Genomic DNA, 13,800 nt, shown 5'->3' with positions numbered 1-13,800 from the left:
ATAGTATAGATAGTCTTATTGCGCCGAGGCACTTTCTGACCAACAAGAGGTCGAATATCATTGGCGTCCTGCTCTGTTCTTGTGTCTGGTCGAAAAACAGACAAGTAAGCTCTCGCTGTCAGAGTAGTTATTTTATTGGAATTTTCGTCATGTAAAAACAGCACGAGATTTCGATATCATGAAAATGTGTTAGGCCGACTACAATTACAAATTTCGCGCGATACTTCATACGTGAATACAGCGCAGCGATCAAATTGATCGAGTTTGTGCGAAAAAAATGAAAAAGCCGTCTACTACACCCGGTATTCCCAGCCGGTCACCCATGCAAGTACTAACCGGGCCCAACGTTGCTTGACTTCCGAGATCGGACGAGATCGGGTATATTCAACGTGGTATGGTCGTAGGCGACAGTGGTTACGATCTGTGCCGTTTTATGTGACAATTTCCGTCGCCATGCTGTCGACGAGACGCCAGAATAGTAGATAGTCTTATTGCGCCGAGGCACTTTCTGACCAACTAGAGGTCGAATATCATTGGCGTCCTGCTCTGTTCTTGTGTCTGGTCGAAAAACAGACAAGTAAGCTCTCGCTGTCAGAGTAGTTATTTTATTGGAATTTTCGTCATGTCAAAACAGCACGAGATTGCGATATCATGAAAATGTGTTAGGCCGACTACAATTACAAATTTCGCGCGATACTTCATACGTGAATACAGCGCAGCGATCAAATTGATCGAGTTTGTGCGAAAAAAATGAAAAAGCCGTCTACTACACCCGGTATTCCCAGCCGGTCACCCATGCAAGTACTAACCGGGCCCAACGTTGCTCGACTTCCGAGATCGGACGAGATCGGGTATATTCAACGTGGTATGGTCGTAGGCGACAGTGGTTACGATCTGTGCCGTTTTATGTGACAATTTCCGTCGCCATGCTGTCGACGAGACGCCAGAATAGTAGATAGTCTTATTGCGCCGAGGCACTTTCTGACCAATTAAAGGTCGAATATCATTGGCGTCCTGCTCTGTTCTTGTATCTTGTCGACAAACACACAAGTAAGCTCTTGCTGTCAGAGTAGTTATTTTATTGCACTTTTCGTCATGTGAAAACAGCACGAGATTTCGATATAATGACAATGTGTCAGGCCTAGTATAACTACCAATTGAAATAAGCGGCGGCCAGCAAATGATGACAATCATAGTTGTACGTAGGCCTACGTGCGCATACAAAACAGTTGCAATCAAAACGATCGAGTTTGCGCACAAAAAATGCAAAAGCCGCCTACCTACACCCGGTATTCCCAGCCGGTCACCCATGCAAGTACTAACCGGGCCCAACGTTGCTTGACTTCCGAGATCGGACGAGATCGGGTATATTCAACGCGGTATGGTCGTAGGCGACAGTGGTTACGATCTGTGCCGTTTTATGTGACAATTTCCGTCGCCATGCTGTCGACGAAACGCCAGAATAGTAGATAGTCTTATTGCGCCGAGGCACTTTCTGACCAACTAGAAGTCGAATATCATTGTCGTCCTGCTCTGTTCTTGTGTCTGGTCGAAAAACAGACAAGTAAGCTCTCGCTGTCAGAGTAGTTATTTTATTGGAATTTTCGTCATGTCAAAACAGCACGAGATTGCGATATCATGAAAATGTGTTAGGCCGACTACAATTACAAATTTCGCGCGATACTTCATACGTGAATACAGCGCAGCGATCAAATTGATCGAGTTTGTGCGAAAAAAATGAAAATGCCGCCTACTACACCCGGTATTCCCAGCCGGTCACCCATGCAAGTACTAACCGGGCCCAACGTTGCTTGACTTCCGAGATCGGACGAGATCGGGTATATTCAACGTGGTATGGTCGTAGGCGACAGTGGTTACGATCTGTGCCGTTTTATGTGACAATTTCCGTCGCCATGCTGTCGACGAGACGCCAGAATAGTATAGATAGTCTTATTGCGCCGAGGCACTTTCTGACCAACAAGAGGTCGAATATCATTGGCGTCCTGCTCTGTTCTTGTGTCTGGTCGAAAAACAGACAAGTAAGCTCTCGCTGTCAGAGTAGTTATTTTATTGGAATTTTCGTCATGTAAAAACAGCACGAGATTTCGATATCATGAAAATGTGTTAGGCCGACTACAATTACAAATTTCGCGCGATACTTCATACGTGAATACAGCGCAGCGATCAAATTGATCGAGTTTGTGCGAAAAAAATGAAAAAGCCGCCTACTACACCCGGTATTCCCAGCCGGTCACCCATGCAAGTACTAACCGGGCCCAACGTTACTTGACTTCCGAGATCGGACGAGATCGGGTATATTCAACGTGGTATGGTCGTAGGCGACAGATCGTGACAGTTTCTGCCGTTTTATGTGACATTGTCCGTTTCTCTAAGACGATTGCGATATAATGAAAATGCGTTAGGCCGACTACAATTACAAATTTCGCGCGATACTTCATACGTGAATACAGCGCAGCGATCAAATTGATCGAGTTTGTGCGAAAAAAATGAAAAAGCCGCCTACTACACCCGGTATTCCCAGCCGGTCACCCATGCAAGTACTAACCGGGCCAAACATTGCTTGACTTCCGAGATCGGACGAGATCGGGTATATTCAACGTGGTATGGTCGTAGGCGACAGTGGTTACGATCTGTGCCGTTTTTAGTGACAATTTACGTCGCCATGCTGTCGACGAGACGCCAGAATAGTATAGATAGTCTTATTGCGCCGAGGCACTTTCTGACCAACTAGAGGTCGAATATCATTGGCGTCCTGCTCTGTTCTTGTATCTTGTCGACAAACACACAAGTAAGCTCTCGCTGTCAGAGTAGTTATTTTATTGCACTTTTCGTCATGTGAAAACAGCACGAGATTTCGATATAATGACAATGTGTCAGGCCTAGTATAACTACCAATTGAAATAAGCGGCGGCCAGCAAATGATGACAATCATAGTTGTACGTAGGCCTACGTGCGCATACAAAACAGTTGCAATCAAAACGATCGAGTTTGCGCACAAAAAATGCAAAAGCCGCCTACCTACACCCGGTATTCCCAGCCGGTCACCCATGCAAGTACTAACCGGGCCCAACGTTGCTTGACTTCCGAGATCGGACGAGATCGGGTATATTCAACGCGGTATGGTCGTAGGCGACAGTGGTTACGATCTGTGCCGTTTTATGTGACAATTTCCGTCGCCATGCTGTCGACGAGACGCCAGAATAGTAGATAGTCTTATTGCGCCGAGGCACTTTCTGACCAACTAGAAGTCGAATATCATTGTCGTCCTGCTCTGTTCTTGTGTCTGGTCGTAAAACAGACAAGTAAGCTCTCGCTGTCAGAGTAGTTATTTTATTGGAATTTTCGTCATGTCAAAACAGCACGAGATTGCGATATCATGAAAATGTGTTAGGCCGACTACAATTACAAATTTCGCGCGATACTTCATACGTGAATACAGCGCAGCGATCAAATTGATCGAGTTTGTGCGAAAAAAATGAAAAAGCAGCCTACTACACCCGGTATTCCCAGCCGGTCACCCATGCAAGTACTAACCGGGCCCAACGTTGCTTGACTTCCGAGATCGGACGAGATCGGGTATATTCAACGTGGTATGGTCGTAGGCGACAGTGGTTACGATCTGTGCCGTTTTATGTGACAATTTCCGTCGCCATGCTGTCGACGAGACGCCAGAATAGTATAGATAGTCTTATTGCGCCGAGGCACTTTCTGACCAACTAGAGGTCGAATATCATTGGCGTCCTGCTCTGTTCTTGTGTCTGGTCGAAAAACAGACAAGTAAGCTCTCGCTGTCAGAGTAGTTATTTTATTGGAATTTTCGTCATGTGAAAACAGCACGAGATTTCGATATCATGAAAATGTGTTAGGCCGACTACAATTACAAATTTCGCGCGATACTTCATACGTGAATACAGCGCAGCGATCAAATTGATCGAGTTTGTGCGAAAAAAATGAAAAAGCCGTCTACTACACCCGGTATTCCCAGCCGGTCACCCATGCAAGTACTAACCGGGCCCAACGTTGCTCGACTTCCGAGATCGGACGAGATCGGGTATATTCAACGTGGTATGGTCGTAGGCGACAGTGGTTACGATCTGTGCCGTTTTATGTGACAATTTCCGTCGCCATGCTGTCGACGAGACGCCAGAATAGTAGATAGTCTTATTGCGCCGAGGCACTTTCTGACCAATTAGAGGTCGAATATCATTGGCGTCCTGCTCTGTTCTTGTATCTTGTCGACAAACACACAAGTAAGCTCTCGCTGTCAGAGTAGTTATTTTATTGCACTTTTCGTCATGTGAAAACAGCACGAGATTTCGATATAATGACAATGTGTCAGGCCTAGTATAACTACCAATTGAAATAAGCGGCGGCCAGCAAATGATGACAATCATAGATGTACGTAGGCCTACGTGCGCATACAAAACAGTTGCAATCAAAACGATCGAGTTTGCGCACAAAAAATGCAAAAGCCGCCTACCTACACCCGGTATTCCCAGCCGGTCACCCATGCAAGTACTAACCGGGCCCAACGTTGCTTGACTTCCGAGATCGGACGAGATCGGGTCCCAGCAAACACCCGATATCCCGTGGAGTTACTGGTATGTCCACAATTGTTCCCACTCGTCCCACCTCCCACCATCAGTTACGGAGGACTTGCTCAGTATGCCCAACATTGGACGTCAATTTATGTAACTCCAGGTGACTACCAGAGGAAGTGAATTTTAGAATGCTCCTGTGCCAGTCACCATTGACCATTCCAGTGGATGTCATAATGGTGTGATGCCTGGATGCCACCTACACAGGAGTTCGTCAGGATGTCCCTACTTTCTATGAATTCAAGTGTGCATTGTGCAATCAATGCAAAATAGTTTTCTGAATACACTCATGAATGTCATGATACATTTCACCATTTGTAATCTATCGGAGTGAATACGAGAATGTTGATTGATGATATGGCGATGATTTTCTATCGCGCGTAACTTCAGAAGCCCGGCTGTCGATGATCGCGGTTGTACATTGTTAGAGATATAATGTACGATATAGAGACATACAGCTATTTTATTGTGACATTACTGGATCGAAATGTCCACATCAAGGCAAAATATATGTTATTTCAAATATACCGTATACCCAATGCATGTGAAATCTTCCGAAATGAAAACTTGACATCCGTTATAATGGTATGGTGATGACTATTCCAATCACGGAACTACTCAGTCTGCCCGGCTATTATCGATAATTGAGGCCGTACTGCGCAAGAGGCCAGCGATAATGCATATAGCTCAGTGATATGAGGCATTCCGATACCTGTCGAGTCTCGAGTGTCGAGCCGAGCACGCCTGTTGCTTGAAATTCATTCAACCATAAAACCAATAAAGACTGCGTTCTTCTGTCTGGCGAGCATGCGCGCGCGTGATTCAGTTTGAATTTGAAAGAACAGGTTTTGTAGTAATGGCGGAGTGACGGGTTCATCACAGGAATGGTTTAGTTTAGAATAGGATATTTAACGGCGTGGATGGATTGTGCGTGCTATTGATTATTATTGATATTGTCGCTGTCATGAGTACTAGAAAGGCAGAGAGCGGGGAAGCTTGGTATTTGAGTGCTATATTTATTGAACAGCAACAGCCTCGGTCATCATTAACTGCGATAACCGTCATGAATTTACTATGATTCTAGTGGCACGTCTGCGCCGCGGTTTATGATGTACGAACGAAACTAATCGACCCGCCGCTAATCGTAAACCTATGCAGTACTTGAAATACTATATAGCGATGAGCATGATCATGATAATATTTAATTATGTGCAATCATTGAAGTTCGATTTGCAGCACAGTGGGTTTCATGTTGTTGTAATATCCAACTTCTGTTTGATGTGTACGGTATATACTATTAAAACTTTGAAAAGAATTTCCAAAGACTGCAAGATCCATGCAGCAAACCAGATGCAGCATCGATGAATGTATTATAGCCTTGGTTTATATAGCTACATAATTTGAAAGTGTATTATAGGATGTTCCTTTACTGAATGTGAGATTGCTGAATTTGTGGCTGAAAACTATTGTTGCACCTATGGTAATGAATATTTGCATCCTATTGACTGGCATATTTATTATCGTATTCGTTGTAATTTTGTGTTGTGTCCACAACAACATTATAACCATTGAAACTAGTCGAGGTTTTCGGTGAACATGTCAAAATGTATGGCTTTATTATTAGTTTAATGTTAGGGTATTCTAGGAACAATCATTATAGTTAACCCAACTTTAACCTCGGCCTAATTTAATGATACCCTAATGCTAAACCAATTATATACTACATGGATTTTAACATGTTCATGGGGCAGACGGGTTGTCGCAATGTCGGCAATGTCGCCGTGCAACATACTTAAAATGCTTACTTATAACTTGCAATATAACGATAACTTATAATTTACATATAGCTTATCTATACGATATCTTGAAATCCCTGGTAAGAAATAGTAGTCGCAAAAATTATAGTCGCATTTATAGCTCATTGGATATCTTGCGCGTTCCTTGTCATGTATTATGAAAGTTTAAAATTGGTGAAAGTAGATACTTATTCCATTTGAATTTTCACTTCTTCTCGGACCTTGAGTTGACATTGATCTTGATATTTCGCCCATTACCTTCCAATAAGTATAGGCTATTGCTCGGAGACATTATGCCGACATTCACAAAATATATTGCACGGCAATAACATTGCCTACATTACAGCGACATTCACAAAGTAGATGGGCCCTAGGGAAGACTGATTGCTGATAGTCATGTTGTCATGAATAAGAAAGCACACTATTGACCCTTATTATCAATGGACTCTTAATGCGGATGAGGCAGGGGCATATATGGGTCTGCGTATACAACATCGCTTCATTTTTAGCAGGAGTCTAAATATGGAACAGGCAATGTTATATAGTACTTTACAACTTCGGAGCAACGCATCCCAGTCGTGCATTGTCCATGGATTAAGAAGATGAATCATGTAAGTTGGAGTGATGATTTATGATTGTTCATGTTCATTAATCAGCGATTTATTAGCCTGAAAAAAGTGTCATAAATAATGCGCAAATAGACTCTGTGACGGTGGTTCCCGATCAGGATTTCGCCAGTGGTGCTCAGAATTGCTGCATGATATTTTGATATTGTAACTCTACGACCTGATGTTTCGTTGAATCCAAGTGTGCCATAATTCACAGTGACGCTAATCTGGTATACATGATTTCCATAAATATCTCAGGTTGGCTGCATCACTTCTGTTCTGATTAGTAGGGCTTGGCAAAATCGAGCACCTGAGTGAAGAGTGATTGATTCTGAATCTGGTGTTAAGTGTCAAGTATTCGATAATCACTCATTATGATGTTATACTGATAACAGTCATAACAGTATGAGTATTATGGAAAGTTGAAAACGTATCTTTTATGTTTCTACTAAGAACATACAATGATGCAATGCTAGTTTTACATCACACTAAATTACAGATAATTTGGTATATTTTCGACCGATACATATTTCATTGCACTTTGTGACTATGCTGTGGGTTAATCATGACTTCACAGATATGTCATTTCCACTAAAGTGAATAGCTTTGTACTACGTATTTTGTATGCTACTTCCACATTGGAAAATGGTATCAAAGATGTAATTTTATTGATAACTGTACTCTTGGTGGCAAAGAGCGTATAATTTCAGAAGGCCTACTTGAAAAAGTCATCTAGTTGGCTCGAATCAATAGAATTAGTGGTGACCAGTGAACTCGGCCCATGACGAATTCGGCCTATTGAACTCGGCCTTCGGTGAACTGGGCCCATGGTGACTTTGTCAATACAAATTATTATAAATGTCGTGAATCGTATTAATAATTGAAGGCAATGGCGAATTGGTGGTGGCGGATATGTCGCATGAATGTTATTCCCACTGAGGGCGGTATCGTATGTCGGATGTATAAAATGTTATATTGAACGTACGGAGCTGTATAATGTTGACGAAGAGTGCAGAACGTCAAGGATCAGATCGCACATCGTGAATTAGGTGCATCCCAAGATTAGGGTTGGAGAGGCTTAGGTTTAGGCCGAGTTTACCGTAGGCTGGGTTCAATGGGCTGAGTTTACTGGTAATCGAATTAATACTCGATTTAGATTCGAGTACTCATGTGCCAAGCTAGTACTTGTACACCATTGTTTTTGTTTTTTCAACAGGATGTTGTGGATACCTGGCTTCAGTTCTTGACAAATGCCTTCACTAAACCTATTCTAATCATTTAAATTTTCTAGATCGACAATGTCTTCAATTGATGGCAACAACGTCAAGCAGGCTGTACGAAGAATGCCTTCTAGACTGGGGCCGAGATCGTTTGGAAGAACTACTGTGACCTAGAACAAGCGTTGCTTTTACTCTACAAAATCGGTGCTGCGCCATGCTCGGGAAAAACTCAGAAAGCAATCGAAGCTAAAAAACGTTGAACAGACTATATAGAAACCAGAGGTGGTCAAAGTAATCATCTTTTGTACTGAAGTTGAAGTAATGTCATGAATTTATACACACGTAGATGTAACAAGCTACAAGGTGTGTCAAATCTATTTGAAATGGAAGTCGAAAATGAAGTTCTGAAATATGCTCTATTAATTACTTTTAAAAAGTAGATTTGGTCGATGTGTTGCATACGATTGCCCGACATATGAGCATGCGACACAATGGAAAACGACTGTTGAGCATGAGCAATTTGAGCATGGAACAGTTTAGCATGCGTCACTTCAGTATGTGACTTCATAACCCCAAAACTAACCCTAACCCGAAACATAACACTGAAATTAATCGCTATATATCCCGACCCCAAGCCCTACCCGAACCCAAGCTTAAATTCAACCCTAACCCGTAATTTAACTCGCATGCTCATGTGTCGCATGCCCGTATGTCCACAGACCGCTGCATACTCAATAGTTGGTAGGGTGATCAAAGTAATCATTGTTTGCACTTGAGTAGAAGTAGTAGCAACGCTGTTAACATCTACTCCAGTATAATTAGTGGTTCACAAGGCGACAGTGGAGCTTACGCGTAGTTCGTCGAAGCGAGAAGACATGCATTATCGGCACTTACGATGTACACAATCCTAATGTCATTTGTGGTAATCACGGTTTTTGTCGACTACAATGATCATTTACACCACGCCGATATTTCCTATTTTTGATTCCGTAACCGTCGACTTATAGCACGGCACACTCCTGGCCTTTTGTAAGACACCGCTTATGCCAGGGGTCGTCAACTCAAAACGGGTCGCGCGCCACTTTCAAATTCCGAAGCCGCTGGCCGCATGAATTCAATATCGAGATAAAATAGGCCACACAGTTGAACAACCACGCTATCTTGTCACCTATACTAACCCCTAATGCAGTGGTTCTCAACCTTTTTGGCTTCGCGGACCCCTTTTGACCGTCACGGGCTCTGGCGGACCCCCTCAAGTTTTAGTTCAATTTTAGATCTATCATGGTGCAACCTTCAACCATCTTGTGCAAATATGAACTGTAGGCTTATGATAAACAGCGAAATAATAATTTTTCTTGAAAATAACATCATACTATTTATGTGGAAGTTGGTAGATTTTTATTATTCCAAAGCTAATTTTGTTGCTGTATTTCTTGAAGTACGTGGCCCGGTGGCCGTGTCTTGTAAATCCGCGTCTTCGTTATGACATAAACGAGGAGTGCCGAAAATCATTTCCACAAAGATAGATGGAGGCTAATGGAATATTAACGCACAACGCTTCCGACGATACTTATGGTGTGATCGCAACATTTATGACACCAAAATGAAGAAACATATATTTAATGAATATATATCACGTCCAGCATCTAGCGCAGGGACGGGCAACATACGGCCCGCAGAGAGTTTCTACTGTCAAAGTGAAATCTCAATCTAAACGTATAGACAAATTTTATGCGTCAAATAATGGATCCAAGTTTTCCAACCTGAGAAATAACTTGTTCTGTTCGTTTTACATGTATATTTACGATCAAACATTTTCGACCATGAACAATTGAACATTAACAAGTAGGCTACTGGGGTGAGTAGTTTCAAAAAGTGGACACAGTCGAAATGTCGAGGCTTATTGTATGTAGTCGTAGCAGGGTTGTAATGAATCGAGTCATGACTCGACTCGTGTCCCGATTTTCTGATGACTTGACTTGACTCGAGTCATTTTCGCAAAATTCGGAAATGATTTGACTCTACTCGAGTCAATCTGTATATTGACTCGACTCGGACTCGAGTCATTGCGCATGACTCGAACCAAGTCATATGACTCGAGACCAACATTTCATTGCAATTTCAAAGTATAGTAAAGTGACCACACTATTAGGAATTCATCTATTGGTACTTGTATTCGAAAATGCGACCAGAAACTGCTAAAAGTGAGGAAAATTAGTAGGCTATATTTTGAATGAGAATTGAGAACCATTCGATATCACCAAACACAGTTATAACAAGTGGGTTAACAAGGCTTTAACTGGAAACTGAGCGTCAACACAATGACTTGGACTCGGTGGTGAATTGAAAATGACTCAAATTGACTCGGGTCAAAACTATAAAATTGAGATTGACTTGTGACTTGGTTACAACCCTGAGTCGTAGGTGCATGCTTCTGAACAGAGATAGTCAAAAACGTAGTTGTTTTCAGCACTCAAGTAGAAGTATTTGTTGTGTCATCAATGGAGTAGACGTAGTAGTAACGCAATGTATTTCCACTCTGGTACAAGCAGTGATTTACAAGCCTTGTCCAAACTAATTGATGTGAAAGTATAATTTCTGAAAAGTACTCAAGTATGTACTTTAGATGTTTCCAGGGTTGTAGCCAAGTCACAAGTCAATCTCACTTATATAGTTTTGACTCGAGTCAAGTCGAGTCATTTCCAATTCACCACCGAGTCAAGTCCAAGTCAGCGAGTATAGGGTCGAGCCCGAGTCATGGTGTTATGACTCAAGTTCAACCATTGCGTTGACTGCTCAGTTTCCAGCTAAATTCTTGTTTAATCCAGTTTTTATAACTCTGTTCGGTGATATCAACGGTTCGCATTTATAATATATAATATAGGCTACTGGTTTTTCTCACCTTTAACAGTTTCTGGTCGCATTTTCAAGTACTGCTACTATTAGACGAAATACCAATAGTGTGGTTACACTAGTGTGTTATCGGTCTTAGCCGTCCGAGTCTCGATTCATATGACTTGTCCGAGTCATTACATAGATTGACTCGAGTCGAGTCATTTCCGAATTTTGAGAAAAAGACTCGAGTCACCAGAAATCGCAACTCGACTCATTGCAATTACAGCCCTGGGTGTTTCCACAAGTTGATTTGATTGGCTGACGCATACTCTGTATCGCTAGTTCAGAAGCTCTCCACACTCAAATAGACGCAGTAGTTATAGTATCGTCGTAAATTTTCACTCAAGTACAAATAGAAGTAGCGATTTACAAGACATATTACAATTAATGCAAGTGGAAATATATAGTGAAGTTCTGATACATATTTCATGTGCTATGAAGAGTGTATCTACATACAATTTGCTGACATTGTTTTTATGTGCTTCAGGCAAAACAAGGACTGAGAAGAAACCTGTTGTTGCAACCAAAGTTTATTGTCAAAGACGAATACGCGCTCGCGACTCTTAACATGATGCGGTACAGCCGATGCATCGTTTTACGTCTTGCAATGGTAGTTCCTACTTATGATTGCTTATGTCTGTTTTTAATTGTCTTAGCGGTTGTCCTTTGTCAAATTCCTTTGACACGTTTCTTTCAAATTTCTCGTATGCACCTCAATTGGAATGTTTGTCATGTTAGTTAGTTAAAACTAGCTGATATTTCCAAAATTCATGTGACACATTTATTTCATATATTTATAATTTTGTGATCGAATTTTCACTTAATCCTTAACTTTGTTGTATTAAATAATAAGAGTTCTTTAATTAATGTTTTACTTGAAATTTGCAATTGTCGTTTTCCAGTAACCCAATATAAACAGTTTGTGAGCTTATATGATGTTGGATTCCATGTAGTGGGAGCAGAGCAGGTATCAAAGTGGAGGAGCTAATCATAGAGATCATTAAGTTTTCCACAGGGAGTCCTGAGGACTTGAACAGGGGCGAATAAGACGTCCGCAGTACGTGGACTGGTGTCCATAGGGAGTGGCGTCAAGTCCACAGTACGTCAGGCGCGTTCATAGGGAGTGGCATGACGTCCACAGGGGGTGGCGTCACGTCCACAGTACGTCAGACGCGTCCATAGGGAACCACGTGACGTCCAGGATAGGTCAGCCGCGTCCATGATGAGTCGCTTCATGTCCACAACACGTCATTGCGGACGTACTCAGAGAGCAGACAGGACGTCCCTAGTTGTCGACAAACTCACTCCAGGGAGGTGACGGCCGTAAGTTACCGGACGTCCTGCCGGCAATTCCACCGGAAGTCAACTGGACATCGAGTGTTTGCTGGGGTATATTCAACGTGGTATGGTCGTAGGCGACAGTGGTTACGATCTGTGCCGTTTTATGTGACAATTTCCGTCGCCATGCTGTCGACGAGACGCCAGAATAGTATAGATAGTCTTATTGCGCCGAGGCACTTTCTGACCAACAAGAGGTCGAATATCATTGGCGTCCTGCTCTGTTCTTGTGTCTGGTCAAAAAACAGACAAGTAAGCTCTCGCTGTCAGAGTAGTTATTTTATTGGAATTTTCGTCATGTAAAAACAGCACGAGATTTCGATATCATGAAAATGTGTTAGGCCGACTACAATTACAAATTTCGCGCGATACTTCATACGTGAATACAGCGCAGCGATCAAATTGATCGAGTTTGTGCGAAAAAAATGAAAAAGCCGTCTACTACACCCGGTATTCCCAGCCGGTCACCCATGCAAGTACTAACCGGGCCCAACGTTGCTTGACTTCCGAGATCGGACGAGATCGGGTATATTCAACGTGGTATGGTCGTAGGCGACAGTGGTTACGATCTGTGCCGTTTTATGTGACAATTTCCGTCGCCATGCTGTCGACGAGACGCCAGAATAGTAGATAGTCTTATTGCGCCGAGGCACTTTCTGACCAACTAGAGGTCGAATATCATTGGCGTCCTGCTCTGTTCTTGTGTCTGGTCGAAAAACAGACAAGTAAGCTCTCGCTGTCAGAGTAGTTATTTTATTGGAATTTTCGTCATGTCAAAACAGCACGAGATTGCGATATCATGAAAATGTGTTAGGCCGACTACAATTACAAATTTCGCGCGATACTTCATACGTGAATACAGCGCAGCGATCAAATTGATCGAGTTTGTGCGAAAAAAATGAAAAAGCCGTCTACTACACCCGGTATTCCCAGCCGGTCACCCATGCAAGTACTAACCGGGCCCAACGTTGCTCGACTTCCGAGATCGGACGAGATCGGGTATATTCAACGTGGTATGGTCGTAGGCGACAGTGGTTACGATCTGTGCCGTTTTATGTGACAATTTCCGTCGCCATGCTGTCGACGAGACGCCAGAATAGTAGATAGTCTTATTGCGCCGAGGCACTTTCTGACCAATTAGAGGTCGAATATCATTGGCGTCCTGCTCTGTTCTTGTATCTTGTCGACAAACACACAAGTAAGCTCTCGCTGTCAGAGTAGTTATTTTATTGCACTTTTCGTCATGTGAAAACAGCACGAGATTTCGATATAATGACAATGTGTCAGGCCTAGTATAACTACCAATTGAAATAAGCGGCGGCCA

At 42.6% G+C, this 13,800-nt stretch overlaps 1 long non-coding RNA gene, 7 other non-coding genes and 4 pseudogenes across 8 annotated transcripts in view; 1 reads left to right on the top strand and 11 right to left on the bottom strand.

Annotated features, from left to right (window-relative positions):
* Positions 1-8,763, top strand: part of LOC145444709 (uncharacterized) — a 231,741-nt gene extending 222,978 nt beyond the window's left edge. Inside the window, exons 2-3 of the long non-coding RNA XR_013916765.1 lie at positions 6,925-7,026; positions 8,315-8,763. This is a non-coding gene — a long non-coding RNA (uncharacterized LOC145444709). The remainder of the gene's footprint in view (positions 1-6,924; positions 7,027-8,314) is intronic.
* LOC145453258 (5S ribosomal RNA) lies at positions 288-406 on the bottom strand. The gene has a single exon (XR_013919668.1). It is a non-coding gene; the product is annotated as a 5S ribosomal RNA (ribosomal RNA).
* Positions 761-879, bottom strand: LOC145454642 (5S ribosomal RNA; annotated as a pseudogene).
* Positions 1,274-1,393, bottom strand: LOC145454032 (5S ribosomal RNA). The gene has a single exon (XR_013920017.1). It is a non-coding gene; the product is annotated as a 5S ribosomal RNA (ribosomal RNA).
* On the bottom strand, positions 1,748-1,866 carry LOC145452085 (5S ribosomal RNA). Its single transcript, XR_013919196.1, has one exon. It is a non-coding gene; the product is annotated as a 5S ribosomal RNA (ribosomal RNA).
* LOC145452739 (5S ribosomal RNA) lies at positions 2,223-2,341 on the bottom strand. The gene has a single exon (XR_013919489.1). It is a non-coding gene; the product is annotated as a 5S ribosomal RNA (ribosomal RNA).
* Positions 2,518-2,636, bottom strand: LOC145454296 (5S ribosomal RNA; annotated as a pseudogene).
* Positions 3,033-3,152, bottom strand: LOC145454025 (5S ribosomal RNA). Its single transcript, XR_013920016.1, has one exon. It is a non-coding gene; the product is annotated as a 5S ribosomal RNA (ribosomal RNA).
* Positions 3,507-3,625, bottom strand: LOC145451864 (5S ribosomal RNA). The gene has a single exon (XR_013919086.1). It is a non-coding gene; the product is annotated as a 5S ribosomal RNA (ribosomal RNA).
* LOC145454635 (5S ribosomal RNA) lies at positions 3,982-4,100 on the bottom strand (annotated as a pseudogene).
* A 4,148-nt stretch (positions 8,764-12,911) lies between the features above and the next one.
* On the bottom strand, positions 12,912-13,030 carry LOC145453251 (5S ribosomal RNA). The gene has a single exon (XR_013919666.1). It is a non-coding gene; the product is annotated as a 5S ribosomal RNA (ribosomal RNA).
* Positions 13,031-13,384: 354 nt separating this feature from the next.
* LOC145454628 (5S ribosomal RNA) lies at positions 13,385-13,503 on the bottom strand (annotated as a pseudogene).
* Positions 13,504-13,800: the final 297 nt, after the last annotated feature.

The sequence above is a fragment of the Botryllus schlosseri genome, chromosome 1, assembly GCF_051294905.1.
Source record: "Botryllus schlosseri isolate E-star chromosome 1, Bs_hap1, whole genome shotgun sequence".
Taxonomy (NCBI): domain Eukaryota; kingdom Metazoa; phylum Chordata; class Ascidiacea; order Stolidobranchia; family Styelidae; genus Botryllus; species Botryllus schlosseri.
Note: the sequence above shows the minus strand (reverse complement) of the source record. Positions and strands in the feature narration are given on the sequence as shown.